Source organism: Mobula hypostoma, chromosome 3 (genome assembly GCF_963921235.1).
Source record: "Mobula hypostoma chromosome 3, sMobHyp1.1, whole genome shotgun sequence".
In the NCBI taxonomy this organism is placed as follows: Eukaryota; Metazoa; Chordata; class Chondrichthyes; order Myliobatiformes; family Myliobatidae; genus Mobula; species Mobula hypostoma.
The window spans coordinates 186,804,166-186,817,539 of NC_086099.1; positions in this window are offsets into that span (position 1 = coordinate 186,804,166).

The following is a 13,374-nucleotide window of genomic DNA, read 5'->3' on the forward strand; positions in this document are numbered from 1 at the left end:
ATTGTTTCCTTCCAAAATGTGACTTAACTAGTTTCTTTGCCATTGATCCAGGCAAATTGATCAATATACTGAAGGATTACAGGATTGAAATGAATAGATTAGATACCATTAAGGGATTTCTGCTGCAGACTTCCACAGAAAATATAACACTGAAGATTGGAAGTATGAGAAATGAATAGATGTAATTGATAAAAGGACAGGAATTCATAAATTGAGTAGATAGAAGTATTACTCTAAAAGGGTTTAGCATTCTTTTCTATTTTTGCAAAGATCTTCACATTCATTATATTTTAAATATATTTGTATGGGACAGAATTTGTTTGTTTGTCCCATAGCTGTAGTTTAAAAATTAAAAGGATTTTCAAATAGTTTCACAAAAGCACTAAGGCACAGAATATATACATCAGAAGAGGCAGTGACTTATTTGCAACCAGAACAATGCACCAACATACATGCTGCGTTTCCAAGTTCCTGCTGCAGACTGTATATTCTAGTCAGACTGATACAAAGAAGGCACACGACATGACTCTCCTGTCTAATCTGATCACAATATATTCACATACAAATATATGCAGCGTCCAATATGTCCATGTATATACATATACACAGCTGCTCTCCTTCATAAAAAACAAGTGCTTTTGTCCACGGCCATTTTACCTATTTAACAGTGCAGTTAGGGTAGCATAACAATTTGCTTATTTCAGATCATTCTAATAGGTTTCTCTTTTAAATGAGCAACTGTAAATATGAGCAACACACACAAAATGCTGGAGGAACTGAGCAGGCCAGGCAGCATCTATGGAAAAGACTACAGCTGATGTTTTGGACTGAAACCCTTTGTTAGGACTGGAGAAAAAAAGACGAGGACTCAGAGTAAGAAGGTGAGGAAGAAACACAAGGTGATAGCTGAAAGTGGGAGGGGGAGGGCTGAAGTAAAGAGCTGGGAAGTTGATTAATGAAGGAGATACTGGGGTGGAGAAGGGGGGAATCTGAGAGGACAAAAGGCCATAGAAGAAAGAAAATGGGGAGGAGCACCAGAGGGCAGTGATGGGCAGCAGGTAAAGAGATAAAGTGAGAGAGGGAAATGAAAATGGAGAATCGTGAAGGGGGGGGGGTCATTACTGGAAGTTCTAAATACAGTCTAGCAACCAGTTGTCAAAGTTTCCCCAGGTTGTTTACTAATTTTTGTATGATGGTGCAGGAGTTAAAATACTGGACCAGCAGCCAGAGTTCTGGACCATTGATCCTGGGATATAAGATAAAATCTCATCATGGTAGCTGGGGAATTTAACTTTCAAGTAATTAAATAAATTGGAATTTTATAAAAGCGTGTCTCTGTAACTGCAATTGTGAAATTACTGGTTTGTGAAAAAGCTTATGTGATTCATTCATTTCCTTCAGGGAAGGAAATTTACCATCTTTCCCCAGCTGGGTTACTTGTAATTCCAAAATCACTAGTGTGGTTAATTCTTAACTTTCTTATGAGTTTAACAATACATAAGGATTAGACAATAAACAATATCCATTTCTTGTGAAAGTGCTAAAAAAGTAAAGAGAAAAATAAACTTTAGGACTTGTTTTGAAATTAAGAAAGATCCAGCTGCTTTGTTAAAAATGTTTAGATTTGAAACTTCTAAAATTTATGCCAGATCCAACTCAAGCACTGTTTGGTTTTTGTTTCAAAATGTCTCTTGGTTCTATAAACTTCTGCTGTGGATCCTATCTCTCTCTTGTGCAAGCTCAACTTGCTGAATTTGCTAAAGATTCAAGTGCATTAAGTTTTCATGAAACTGCAATTGTTTTGATTAATGCTAGCGTTGTATTTGATTCAGCTCCCAGTATTCAAGACAAGAACCCAATTCTGGTTCAAAGTAGTGGTTCAACATTGTGTTTAATCATCTCCTCTTTAAAAGGTCTCCAGGTTTTGTACCTTATATCACATCATAAAGTTGTTCCATACTTCAGCAAGGAATTGGGTATGTGATGTCTTATGCTGAGGTTTGAATATCCCTACTTCTTTGGAGAGTTCCTCAAACTATTCTGACTGACTGTTCAAAGTCAGGAAACTTGACTTTTCTGTCAAGAGGAAGATGGAAGAACACACATCAGTCCTCAATGAGTGGTCAGCATGGAATTTGTGGGTCATTTAAGTTCCTGACTGTCAGAATCACAGTGGATCCATATTGGGCTTAACACATTTATGTAATCACAAAAAAGGCACAATAGGAGGGAGGAGAAGATGGCGGCGCGACGCAGCGCGCGCGGCCATTCCGAATGATACTGTATCTGTGAAGTAGGATGCCATGCACAATCCTGACTTGATAGAGACAGACGTGAAGAAGCACAGAGGAACATCTGGAGAAACTTCTGAAATGCCTGCTTCGCTGCCACTGCTACTGTGCGATCGAGAATCTCCGGAGGGAAAGCCCCAAATCCTCGGCCTTGCCTATTGCCTGTTGCTGGGACTGGGGTCGAAGTGCTCGGCAGAGATGGTGCTCGGTGCATTGCATTGGTGTCAGAGAGCTGGTCGGAGGCTCGGAGTTTTCGGACGGACTCGGAGTCGGACTGTGGTCAGATGCTTCTGGGATGCTGCATCGGCAAGTTTGCGGTGCTGGAGGTTTACTGTCTGCGTGAGCTGATGGGACTTTTGAGAGACTTTGAGACTTTACCGTGCCCATGATCTGTTCTTATCAAATTACGGTATTGCTTCGCACTGTTGTAACTATATGTTATAATTATGTGGTTTTTGTCAGTTTTTCAGTCTTGGTTTGTCATGTGTTTCTGTGATATCATTCTGGAAAAACATTGTATCAAGCTAGGGCTTTACTCTTTGGAGAGAAGGAGGATGAGCGGAGATATGATAGAGGTGTACAAGATGATAAGAGGAATAGATAGAGTGGATAGCCAGCGCCTCTTCCCCAGGGCACCACTGCTCAATACAAGAGGACATGGCTTTAAGGTAAGGGGTGGGAAGTTCAAGGGGGATATTAGCGGAAGGTTTTTTACTCAGAGAGTGGTTGGTGTGTGGAATGCACTGCCTGAGTCAGTGGTGGAGGCAGATACACTAGTGAAGTTTAAGAGACTACTAGACAGGTATATGGAGGAATCTAAGGTGGGGGCTTATATGGGAGGCAGGGTTTGAAGGTCGGCACAACATTGTGGGCCGAAGGGCCTGTATTGTGCTGTGCTATTCTATGTTCTATATTTCTTAATGCATGACAATACTAAATGACAATAAAAGACAATAAAAAAGCCCCGGTAAAGAAATGATTGGTGCCACACCTTGCACAAAGGAAAATAGATAGTCAGTCCCAGGACTTGGATGATAAACTTAATGCATGACAATACTAAATGACAATAAAAGAGGACTGCATGTCCTCATAATCTAATCTAACTCTCTTACAATTTTCTAAAGGTGTACAAAGGAGAGCATTCTCACTTGCTGCATCAAAGTCTGGCATGGAGACTCCAGTGCACTTGATCTTAAGAGGCTGCAGAGGACTGTGGACTGAACCAGCCCCATCATGGCCACAACCTTCCCTACCATTGAGGATATCTTCCAAGAGATGAAATTGAGGTGCCAAGCTGGCAAAGTTATAAAATAGGACTAATTGTGTGCAAAGGGAAAAGGTGTTCGAGTAAGGGACTTCAACCAACGTATCAGGGCAAAGGCATGCTGCCCTATCATATCTAGCCCTGTATTATGCAGGACAATTAAACAGCCACTGCAAGGAGAAAACCCGAACAACTTCCTATTCTCAATTATGGCAGAGCAAACATATGAATTCCAAAGACAAGATGAAAATATTTGCAATCATAGGGACACAAGGATGATCAACTTTGGCTTCACCACATGACAAAGCCACATTTTCAGTCAATGAAATTCAATCCATGAATGAATGACAGCAAAGAATAGAGTAAAGGCTATTTGATCCAAGCAACATCCCAGCTGTAGTACAGAGAGCATGCTGCACAACTAACTGCACCTTTAACCAAGTTGTTCTGCCCAAAGAAGTGCCAAATAGTACAGGTATATACATTCACAAAAGAACATATCTAAATTAAAATTTTAAATTACTGACCGATCAGACCACTTGTCCCTGGCTGCCAAAAGCAATTCTCAACCATAATCTTCTCACTGATGCTCAGTTTAGATCATGGCAGGAAGACTCAGCTCCTGACTTCACCACAACATTTTTATAAGACATGTAACAAAGAGCTGAATTTCAGAGCTGAAGTGAGATCAAGTACCATGGAGTTCAAAGCAGAATGTGAAGGAGCATGGCATTAAAAAGCCCCGGTAAAGAAATGATTGGTGCCACACTTTACACAAAGGAAAATAGATAGTCAGTCCCAGGACTTGGATGATAAACTTCCAATAACAATTAGTACTTTTAGAAGTGATATATGAATCTGTAAATTTGACCAATCCATTTTGCAATAACAATCAGTGCCAGTAAAATATTATTCTCATTCCCATTCCCATTCCCATTCCCTTTACTCTCTGAAAAAGTCCTGGACATGTCTATTATTTATTTTGCTGGTTTGTTCCCTGTCAATATCTTGGTAAAGCTTTCTAATCAATAGGAAGAAAAGACTTTTGGTCTTACTGCTTGGATTGGATTCTAAGCAGAGATCAGAGGGAAATGCATAAATTTCTCAGAATCCTTTGATATTTTCAGATGTATTACGGGTGTGCTGCAGACATATAATTCATATGTAGTACAGAATAGACTGAAGTGGTACATTGCCACCCAGAGACAAGCCCTTATCTGTGTCCCAGCAGCTTGTATTACAGTGATAAATATTGCAGCTTCTTATCCTCTTTGTCCTTGTGGTAGCAGCTTGCACTAATCAACTGGTTGACTGCTTTTAAATTTGATGAGGTGCCTGCTGGCCCTAACAACTGAACAACACCTTCTGTTTACAGGCAGTTTGATTCCTTTCTCGAGGTGAGTTTGATGGAGCCCAGCTTACTTCATTCCTGTTCAGCCATTTTGTTTAGAGATACAAAATGGTAACTTCACTATTGAGAGAGAAGGCTTGAAACTGTGGCTTGTGACAATGGTACTGGAATTATGCACCCAGCAATACCCTGATCATGTTATCTTCTAAATGACATTATAATTACTTTGAAGAAGTTAGCAACCATAGTAGAATATAGTAGAGTGATGTGTGTGAACTCATGTTTATGCATTTTTGAGCTTTTATTGTGGTTATTGGGTTGATGAACCCAGAATCCCTGGGTCTTATGCAGCACACGCAAAATGCTGGTGGAACTCAGCAGGTTAGGCAGCATCTTCATCAAGCAGACCTCCAACAAGCAGGTCTTCTCCCAAAGCATCACCTGCTTATTTCCTTCCATAGATGCTGCTTGACCTGTAGAGTTCCTCCAGCATTTTGTGAGTGTTGCTCAATATTTCCAGCATCTGCAGAATTTCTAGTGTCCTGGGTCTTGTAATTCTTAGAATATCCAAGAATATCTGGAATACTGAAATGTAGACAAGCAGGCCCCATATCCTCAGAGGCTACCTAGGCTTGTTTCACAATGACATGCACAGAAGAATGTCCGGTATCAATAGCAACCTTAATGTAGCCCAGTGCTTCTGTGAATGGCTTTCCAATGTCAAGGTGGCTTTACATCTATTTGCTTACTGTTAGTCATAAACCGTGGAGATCCTGGTGTTGGATGGAAAACTGAAGTACAGAATATCTCCAAATTTCAATTCTAAAGATAATGGAAGGAAATAGTGTAAAAGATAATAGGAGGAACTTACCTCCTTGCACGTGCTGTAGTGCTGAGAAAAATGTAGTGACCTCACCAGAGGCACCAGGAGCAGAATCTTAAATTATTCAATCACATCTTCATGCCTAAATTATTTACAGCTTCATAGTTCAAAGTAATCCCTCCTCAGCTTCTGTTCACTAACCTGTCAATCTTCCGCTTACTTTCTCTCCATCCAGCTGAACATAAGTCAAATTATAAAGTGGGATTGACAAAGTAGAATTATAGTATCATGCGGCATAGAAACAGCCAACTCAACCCTAACATATCTGTGCTGACCAATGGGCTCCCTTCCATATTAACACCTTTACGTATTTCAAAGTTCAAAGTACATTTATTATCATAATATGTAAAATATATATAACCTTGAGATTTGTCTTTTTGCAGGCAGCCACAAAACAAAGAAACCCAATAGAACCCACTTAGAAAAGACTGTCAAACCCCCAATGTACGAAAAAAGAACACATCGTGCAAACATATAAATAAATAAATAACACTGCAAACTAAGTTTCACAAAAGCAACTGGTTCATAGACTAAAATGTCAAAGCAATTCACCTTTACACCTCATAAGTGTTGCTAGCAACCCAGTTTCAGGTACTGCTCTCTGGATGAAGACAAATCCCATTTCAACCCTGTATCTCTTCTCCTTTACCCTAAACATATGTCACCAGAAAATCTCCTTTGTATCATCTTCAGCACAATCACAAGGAGTACTCCAGGAGGTCCAAGAAGTGGAGGAAGAAGACATCTCTTTTAATCTGAGCTGTCCATAAACAAATCATCACACCTTATTACCAAAATATGCAACCGCAATATCACATTGGACTATGGACACCATTTTAATTTCCTTTTGTTGCTTATAGTTACTGCACCTGCATTCAGCCAGTTTCCAAGATAACTTCAATATCTGATCATTTGTTTAATCACATGTGGTGTGTTTTCAACTTTGCCCGCTTCTTACTTATTTCTCATTGAGTTGAAAGGTAAAAGCCACAAGATGGCGTTGCATTGCAGGAATAAGGGGTAAGAAATGAGAAGGCACTGGAGACCTGCCTTTAGAACTGCTACCGTCTTTCTGATGAAGGTTATTCAAGTTTTTGCCACGGATTGAGTTCTCAGATTTAATCCCAGTGAAACTGATGGGTTGCCGATGTATTTCCAAATAAACATGGTGTGCAGATTAAACAAACCTGCAGGTAGTGGTGTTTCCATGGACCTGAAACCCTTGTTGTCTTGGCGCCAGAGGTCTTGTCTTTGGGCAGAGCTGTCAGAGTAAACTAAATAAGGTAACGTAGATGATTTTGGTGAATTCCACACACCTTAACCATCGTGCATAGAGTGGAGGAAACTGATGTTTAGGGAGGTGAGAAGTACATTGTACATAAATGTTATCAAATACTTTCCACCTGGTGTCTGAAGGTTATCCAGGTCTTGCTGAATATGAGTGCAGACTTTATTTGCTGAAGAATTGTGAATTAATTCAGCATTGACCAATCATTAATGCATACGTGTGAAAATCTGTATTCCTGATCTTGAGGTGAAAGCAAGGTCATTGGTAAAGCGCTTGAAAATAGCCACATTTATGATGTTGTTCCTACAGTGATGATCTAAGGTTGGAAAGTCAATCTCAAAACAACTGTATTTATCTTCCTTTGTGTGTGAGCCACCTCTATAATTCAACTGTTTACTCCATGTTTGAAATAAGACTGTGATGAAGTTAATGTCCTTGGAAACCCAAACTTAGCTTTGTTGAGCAGGTTATTGGAAAGTACATTCTACTTGAAGAGGAAGAGGGTTAGGTAGAGGATAGTGTTGTGATCCCCATCACTGGGCACAGACCCTGTCCGAATAGCTTCAATATATGTCAATGCTGTCTCCTCCAAGTGTGTAAGATAATGCATTCGTGCCTGCCTCCCTCTGGTTTACTGGTTAACTCTCACTGAATTGTTCCCACAACCTAGGGACTCATTTTCAATGACTTTTCATCTCATGTTCTTGATATTTATTGCAATTTTATTTATTTTTTACAATTATTATTTCTTTTTTCTCTTTCTTTTGATATTTGCACAGTTTATTGTTTTTTGCACATTGATTGTTTGTCTGTTCTGTTGGTGCAGTCTCTCATGGATTCTATTGTCTTGTATTTGCTGTGATTTCCTGCAAGAAAGTGAATCTCAGGGTCATACTTTGATAATAAATTTACCTTGAACTTTAAACTGTGAACATAAGAATATAAGACATAGGAGAAGAATTAGGCCATTTGGACCATCGAGACTGCTCCGCCATTCCATCATGGCTGATCCCAGATCCCACTCAATCCCATACACCTTCCTTCTCTCCATATCCTTTGATGCCCTGATTGATTAGGAAATGATCAACTTCTGCCTTAAATATACCCATGGACTTGGTCTGCACGGCAGTCTGTGGCAGAACATTCCACAGATTCACTACTCTCTGGTTAAAAAAAAATTCCTCCTTCCCTCTGTTCTAAAAGGTCGCCCTTCCATTCTGAGGCTGTGCCCTCTAGTTCTGGACGCCCTCACCATAGGAAACATCCTCTCCACATCCACCCTATCTCATCCTTCCAACATTCTGCAGGTTTCAATGAGATCCCTACGCAGTCTTCTAAAGTAGGGGTCCCCAGCCTTTTTCGCACTGCGGACCGGTTTCATATTGACAATATCCTTGCGGACCGGCTGACCGACGGGGGGGGGGGTGGGTGTTGGGTTGTCAAGGGACAAGAGTAGCAGTCAAATACGCTGGGCTTGCCCTGAGAAAGACTACAAAAACCATGAAGCCTTGCGCGGGCACCAGTGCGGATGCGTGTACGATTTTTTTCTACAAATCGTTTTTGGAGATTCTGTTCGGGGGGGAGGGGGTTAATCACGACCAGAATATAGATGATAATTAGCTAATACACTCAATTTTGTTTCTAAAAGGGATTATCTAACGAATTTAATATTAAACACACAGCGCATATTTTCCTCGCATGAATATAGTGATAAGTCAATTATCAGGGGAGGACGGGGAGCTTGAAATAAGTGTTGAACGAACTTCCAGTAGAAGTGGTAGAGGCAGGTTCGATATTATCATTTAAAGAAAAATTGGATAGGTATATAGACAGGAAAGGAATGGAGCGTTATGGGCTGAGTGCAGGTCGGTGGGACTAGGTGAGAGTAGCATTCAGCACGGACTAGAAGGGCAGAGATGGCCTGTTTCCGTGCTGTAATTATTATATAGTTATATAAGTCAATAGCATCATAACATTTTAAGTATCGTTTGGATATTAAACACGCAGCACATATTTTCCCTGTATGAACATATAAAATAATTGCAACACACCAATATCACTGAATCAGTGGGAGCCCCGGGCTTGTTTTCCTGCAACAAGACAGTCCTATCGAGGGGTGATGGGAGACAGCAATACTTGAAGGGGGTTCCTAATGTCCAGTCTATTCCACAATTTAGTTTTTGTTGCATTCATTGCAGAGATATATTAGAAATCGAAGCAATGTTTTCAGTGCTTCCGTGGCTATCTCAGGATATTTCGCTTTGACTTTGATCCAGAATGCCGGCAGAGATGTTATGTCAAACATACTTTTCAGCCCGCCGTCATTTGCAAGCTCGAGGAGTTGATCTTCTTCCCGTGCTGAAATGGATGACGCTCAGGTAATGACCTCGCATGCATAATGGCTCAACAGTGGCCGTGACAGGGAATGAGGAAAGGTGCAGCTGACTCTTATCACCAAATCATATCGTTTCCTTGGCCCAGTAGAGCATGCTCTGCGGCCTGGTACCGGTCCACGGCCCGGTGGTTGGGGACCGCTGTTCTAAATTGCAGTGAGTTGCCAAATGTCCCTCATACGTTAACCCCTTCATTCCTGGAATCATCCTCGTGAAACTCCTCTGGACGCTCTCCAATGACAAGACATCCTTTCTGAGATATGGAGCCCAAAACTGCTGACAATACTCCAAGTGCAGCCTGACTATTGTCTTATAAAGGCTCAGCATTACCTCCTTCCTTTTATATTCTATTCCCCTTGAAATAGATGCCAACATTGCATTTGCCTACTTTACCACAGACTCAACCTTTAAATTAACTTTCTGGGAGTCTTGCATGAGGACCCCTAAGTCCCTCTGCACCTCTGATGTTTGAACCTTCTCCTCATTTAGATAGCAGTGCGCACTATTGTTCCTTTTACCAAAATGTATTATACATTTCCCAACACTGTACTCCATCTGCCACTCTTTTGCCCATTCTTCCAATTTGTCTAAGTCCTGCTGCAATCGCATTGCTTCCTCAGCACTACCTACCCCTCCACCTATCTTCGTATCATTTGCAAACTTTGCCACAAAGCCATCAATTCCATTATCTAAATCACTGACAAACAAAGTGAAAACTAGCGGTCCCAATACTGACCCCTGAGGAAGACCACTAGTCACTGACAGCCAACCAGAAAAGACCCCTTTTATTTCCACTCGCTGCCTCCTGCCTGTCAGCCATTCTGCTATCCATGCTAGTAATGCCATAGGATTTTCTTGTTTAGCAGCCTCATGCGGCACCTTATCAAATGCCTTCTGAAAATCCAAGTAAAGGACATTCACTGCCTCTCCTTTGTCCACTCTGCTTGTTACTTCCTCGAAGAACTCTAACAGATTTGGCAGGTACGATTTCCCTTCATAGAAACTATGCTGACTATGACTTATTTTATTCTTTGTCTCCAAGTACCCTGAAACCTCATCCTTAACAATAGACTCCAACACTTTTCCAACCACTGAAGTTAGACTAACTGGCCTATAATTTCACACAAAATGCTGGTGGAATGCAGCAGACCAGGCAGCATCTATAGGAAGAGGTACAGTTGGCGTTTTGGGCTGAGACCAGTCCTGATGAAGGGTCTTGGCCTGAAATGTTGACTGTATCTCTTCCTATAGATGCTGCCTGGCCTGCTGCATTCCACCAGCATTTTGTGTGTGTTGCTTGAATTTCCAGCATCTGCAGATATATTGTGTTGGCCTATAGTTTCTTTTGTCTTTCTCCCTTCTTAAAGAGTGAAGTGACATTTGCAATCTTTCAGCCCTCTGGGACCATGCCAGAATCAAGTGATTCTTGACAGATCATGAGCAATGCATTCATTATCTCTTCAACAACCTCTCTCAGGACTCTGGGATGTAGTCCATCTGATCCAGGTGACTTATCCACCTCAAGACCTTTCAGCTTGCCTAACCCTTTTTCCTTTGTAATAGCAATGTCACTCACTCCTGCTCCCTGACACCCATGGATCTCCGGCACACTGCTAGTGTCTTCCACAATGAAGATAGGTGCAAAGTACCTATTAAGTTCATCTGCCATTTCTTTGTTCCCTCATAACTACCTCACCAGCATCATTTTCCAGTGGTCCAGTATCAACTCTCTCCTCCCTTTTACTCTTTATATAACTGAAAAAACTTTTGCTATCCTGCCTTATATTATTGGCTAGTTTGCTCTCATATTTCATGTTTTCCCTTCTTATAGCCTTTTTAGTTGCCTTTTGTTGGATTTTAAAAGCTTCAGAATCATCCAACTTCCCACTCACTTTTGTTACCTTACATGTCCTTTCTTGGCTTTTATGCAATCCTTAACTACCTTGTCAGCCACGATTGCCCACCCCCGCCATTTGAGAACAATTTCCTCTGTGGGACATATCTATCCTGCGCCTTGTGAACTACTCCCAGAGACTTCAGCCATCTCTGCTCAGCCATTGTCCCTGCCAGTATCCTCCTCCAATTCACCTGGCCATGACTAATCAAGATCCTCTCAACCTCCACTTTAAATGTACTCAATGATGTGGCATCCACAGTCATCTAATGGCAATGAATTCCACAGATTCACTACACTCTAGCTATAGAAATTCCTCCTTATCTCTGTTGTAAATGGGCATTCCTCTATTCTGAGGCTGTGCCCTCTGGTCCTAGACTCACCCAGCATGGGAAATCTTCTCTCCACATCCACTTTAACTTGGCCTTTCAATATTCAATAGGTTTCATTGAGATACCCCCTCATTCTACTAAAGTCCAGTGAATACAGGTCTAGTGCCTTTCATTCCTGGACTCATTCTTGTGAACCTCTTCTGGACCCTCTCCAATGCCAGCACATCTTTTCTTAGATAAATGGCCCAAATCTGCTTACAATACTCCAGGTGCAGTCTGACCAATGCCTTATGAAGCTCTTGTATTCTATGCCAGTCAAAACGAATGTTAACATTGTATTTGCCTGCTTTACCACCCACTCAACCTGCAAGTTAACCATTAGGGAATCCTGCACGAGTACTGTACATTGATGAGACCTGACATAGATTTGGGGACTGCTTTGTCAAGTACCTCGGCTCCATTTGAAAAAAGTAGAATTTCCCAGTGGCCAACTATTTCAGTCCCTGTCCCTATTCCCATTCCGTAATGTCGGTCCATGACCTCCTCTTCTGCCATGATGAGGCCACCAGGCCACTCAAGTTGGCAGAGCAGAACCTCGTATTCCATCTAGCTAGCCTGCAATCTGACGGCATCAATATCGAGTTCTCCAACTTCCAGTAACTTTTCATTATGCACCCCCTCCTCTCTTTTCATTTACCCCACTCTGGCCTTTTACCTTTTCTCACCTCCCCCAGTGCCCACACCCCACTTTTCTCCTATAATCCACTCTCCCCTCTTAGCAGATTCCTTATTGTCCAGCCCTCTTTGCCTATTTCACTTATCACCTCCCAGCTTCTTACTTCATCCTCCGTCTCCCAACCACTGTTTTCACCTATCACTTGTTATATTGTCCTCTTTCGACACCCCCTCCCCTAACTTCTTTTTCTGCCATTTCCCCCTTCCTTTGCAGTTCTAATGAAGGGTCTTCATCTGAGATGCTGACTGTTAACTCATTTCAATAAATGCTGCCTGACCCGCTGAGTTCCTCAAGCATTTTGTGTGTTTTGCCAAAGAGCCCAGGTCCCTTTGCAGCTCTGATTTTTGAATTTTCAGAAAATAGTTTACACCTTTATTCCTCCTACCAAAGTGCATGACCATAAATATCCCCACACTATATTCCATCTGGCACTTCTTTGCCTGTTCTCCTAATCTGGATAATCAAGGACACGACCCACCCAGCCAACATACTATTTGTCCCTCTTCCCTCCGGGAGAAGGCTCAGGAGCTTGAAGACTCGTACGGCCAGATTTGGGAACAGCTTCTTTCCAACTGTGATAAGACTGCTTAACGGATCCTGACCCGGATCTGGGCCGCACCCTCCAAATATCCGGACCGGCATCTCGGTTTTTTTTTGCACTACCTTACTTTCCATTTTTATATTTTCTATTTATGATTTATAATTTAAATTTTTAATATTTACTATTGATTTGTAATCCGAGGAGCGGGAAGCACAGAATCAAATATTGCTATGATGATTGCACGTTCTGGTATCAATTGTTTGGCGACAATGAAGTATAAACTATAAAGTGTAGGTATCTGTCCATGTCTTCCTTCAGACTCCATTTGCTCGACACTACCTGCCCCTCCACTCACCTTCGTGTCAACAGCAAACATGTCCACGAAGCCTTCAATTCCGTCA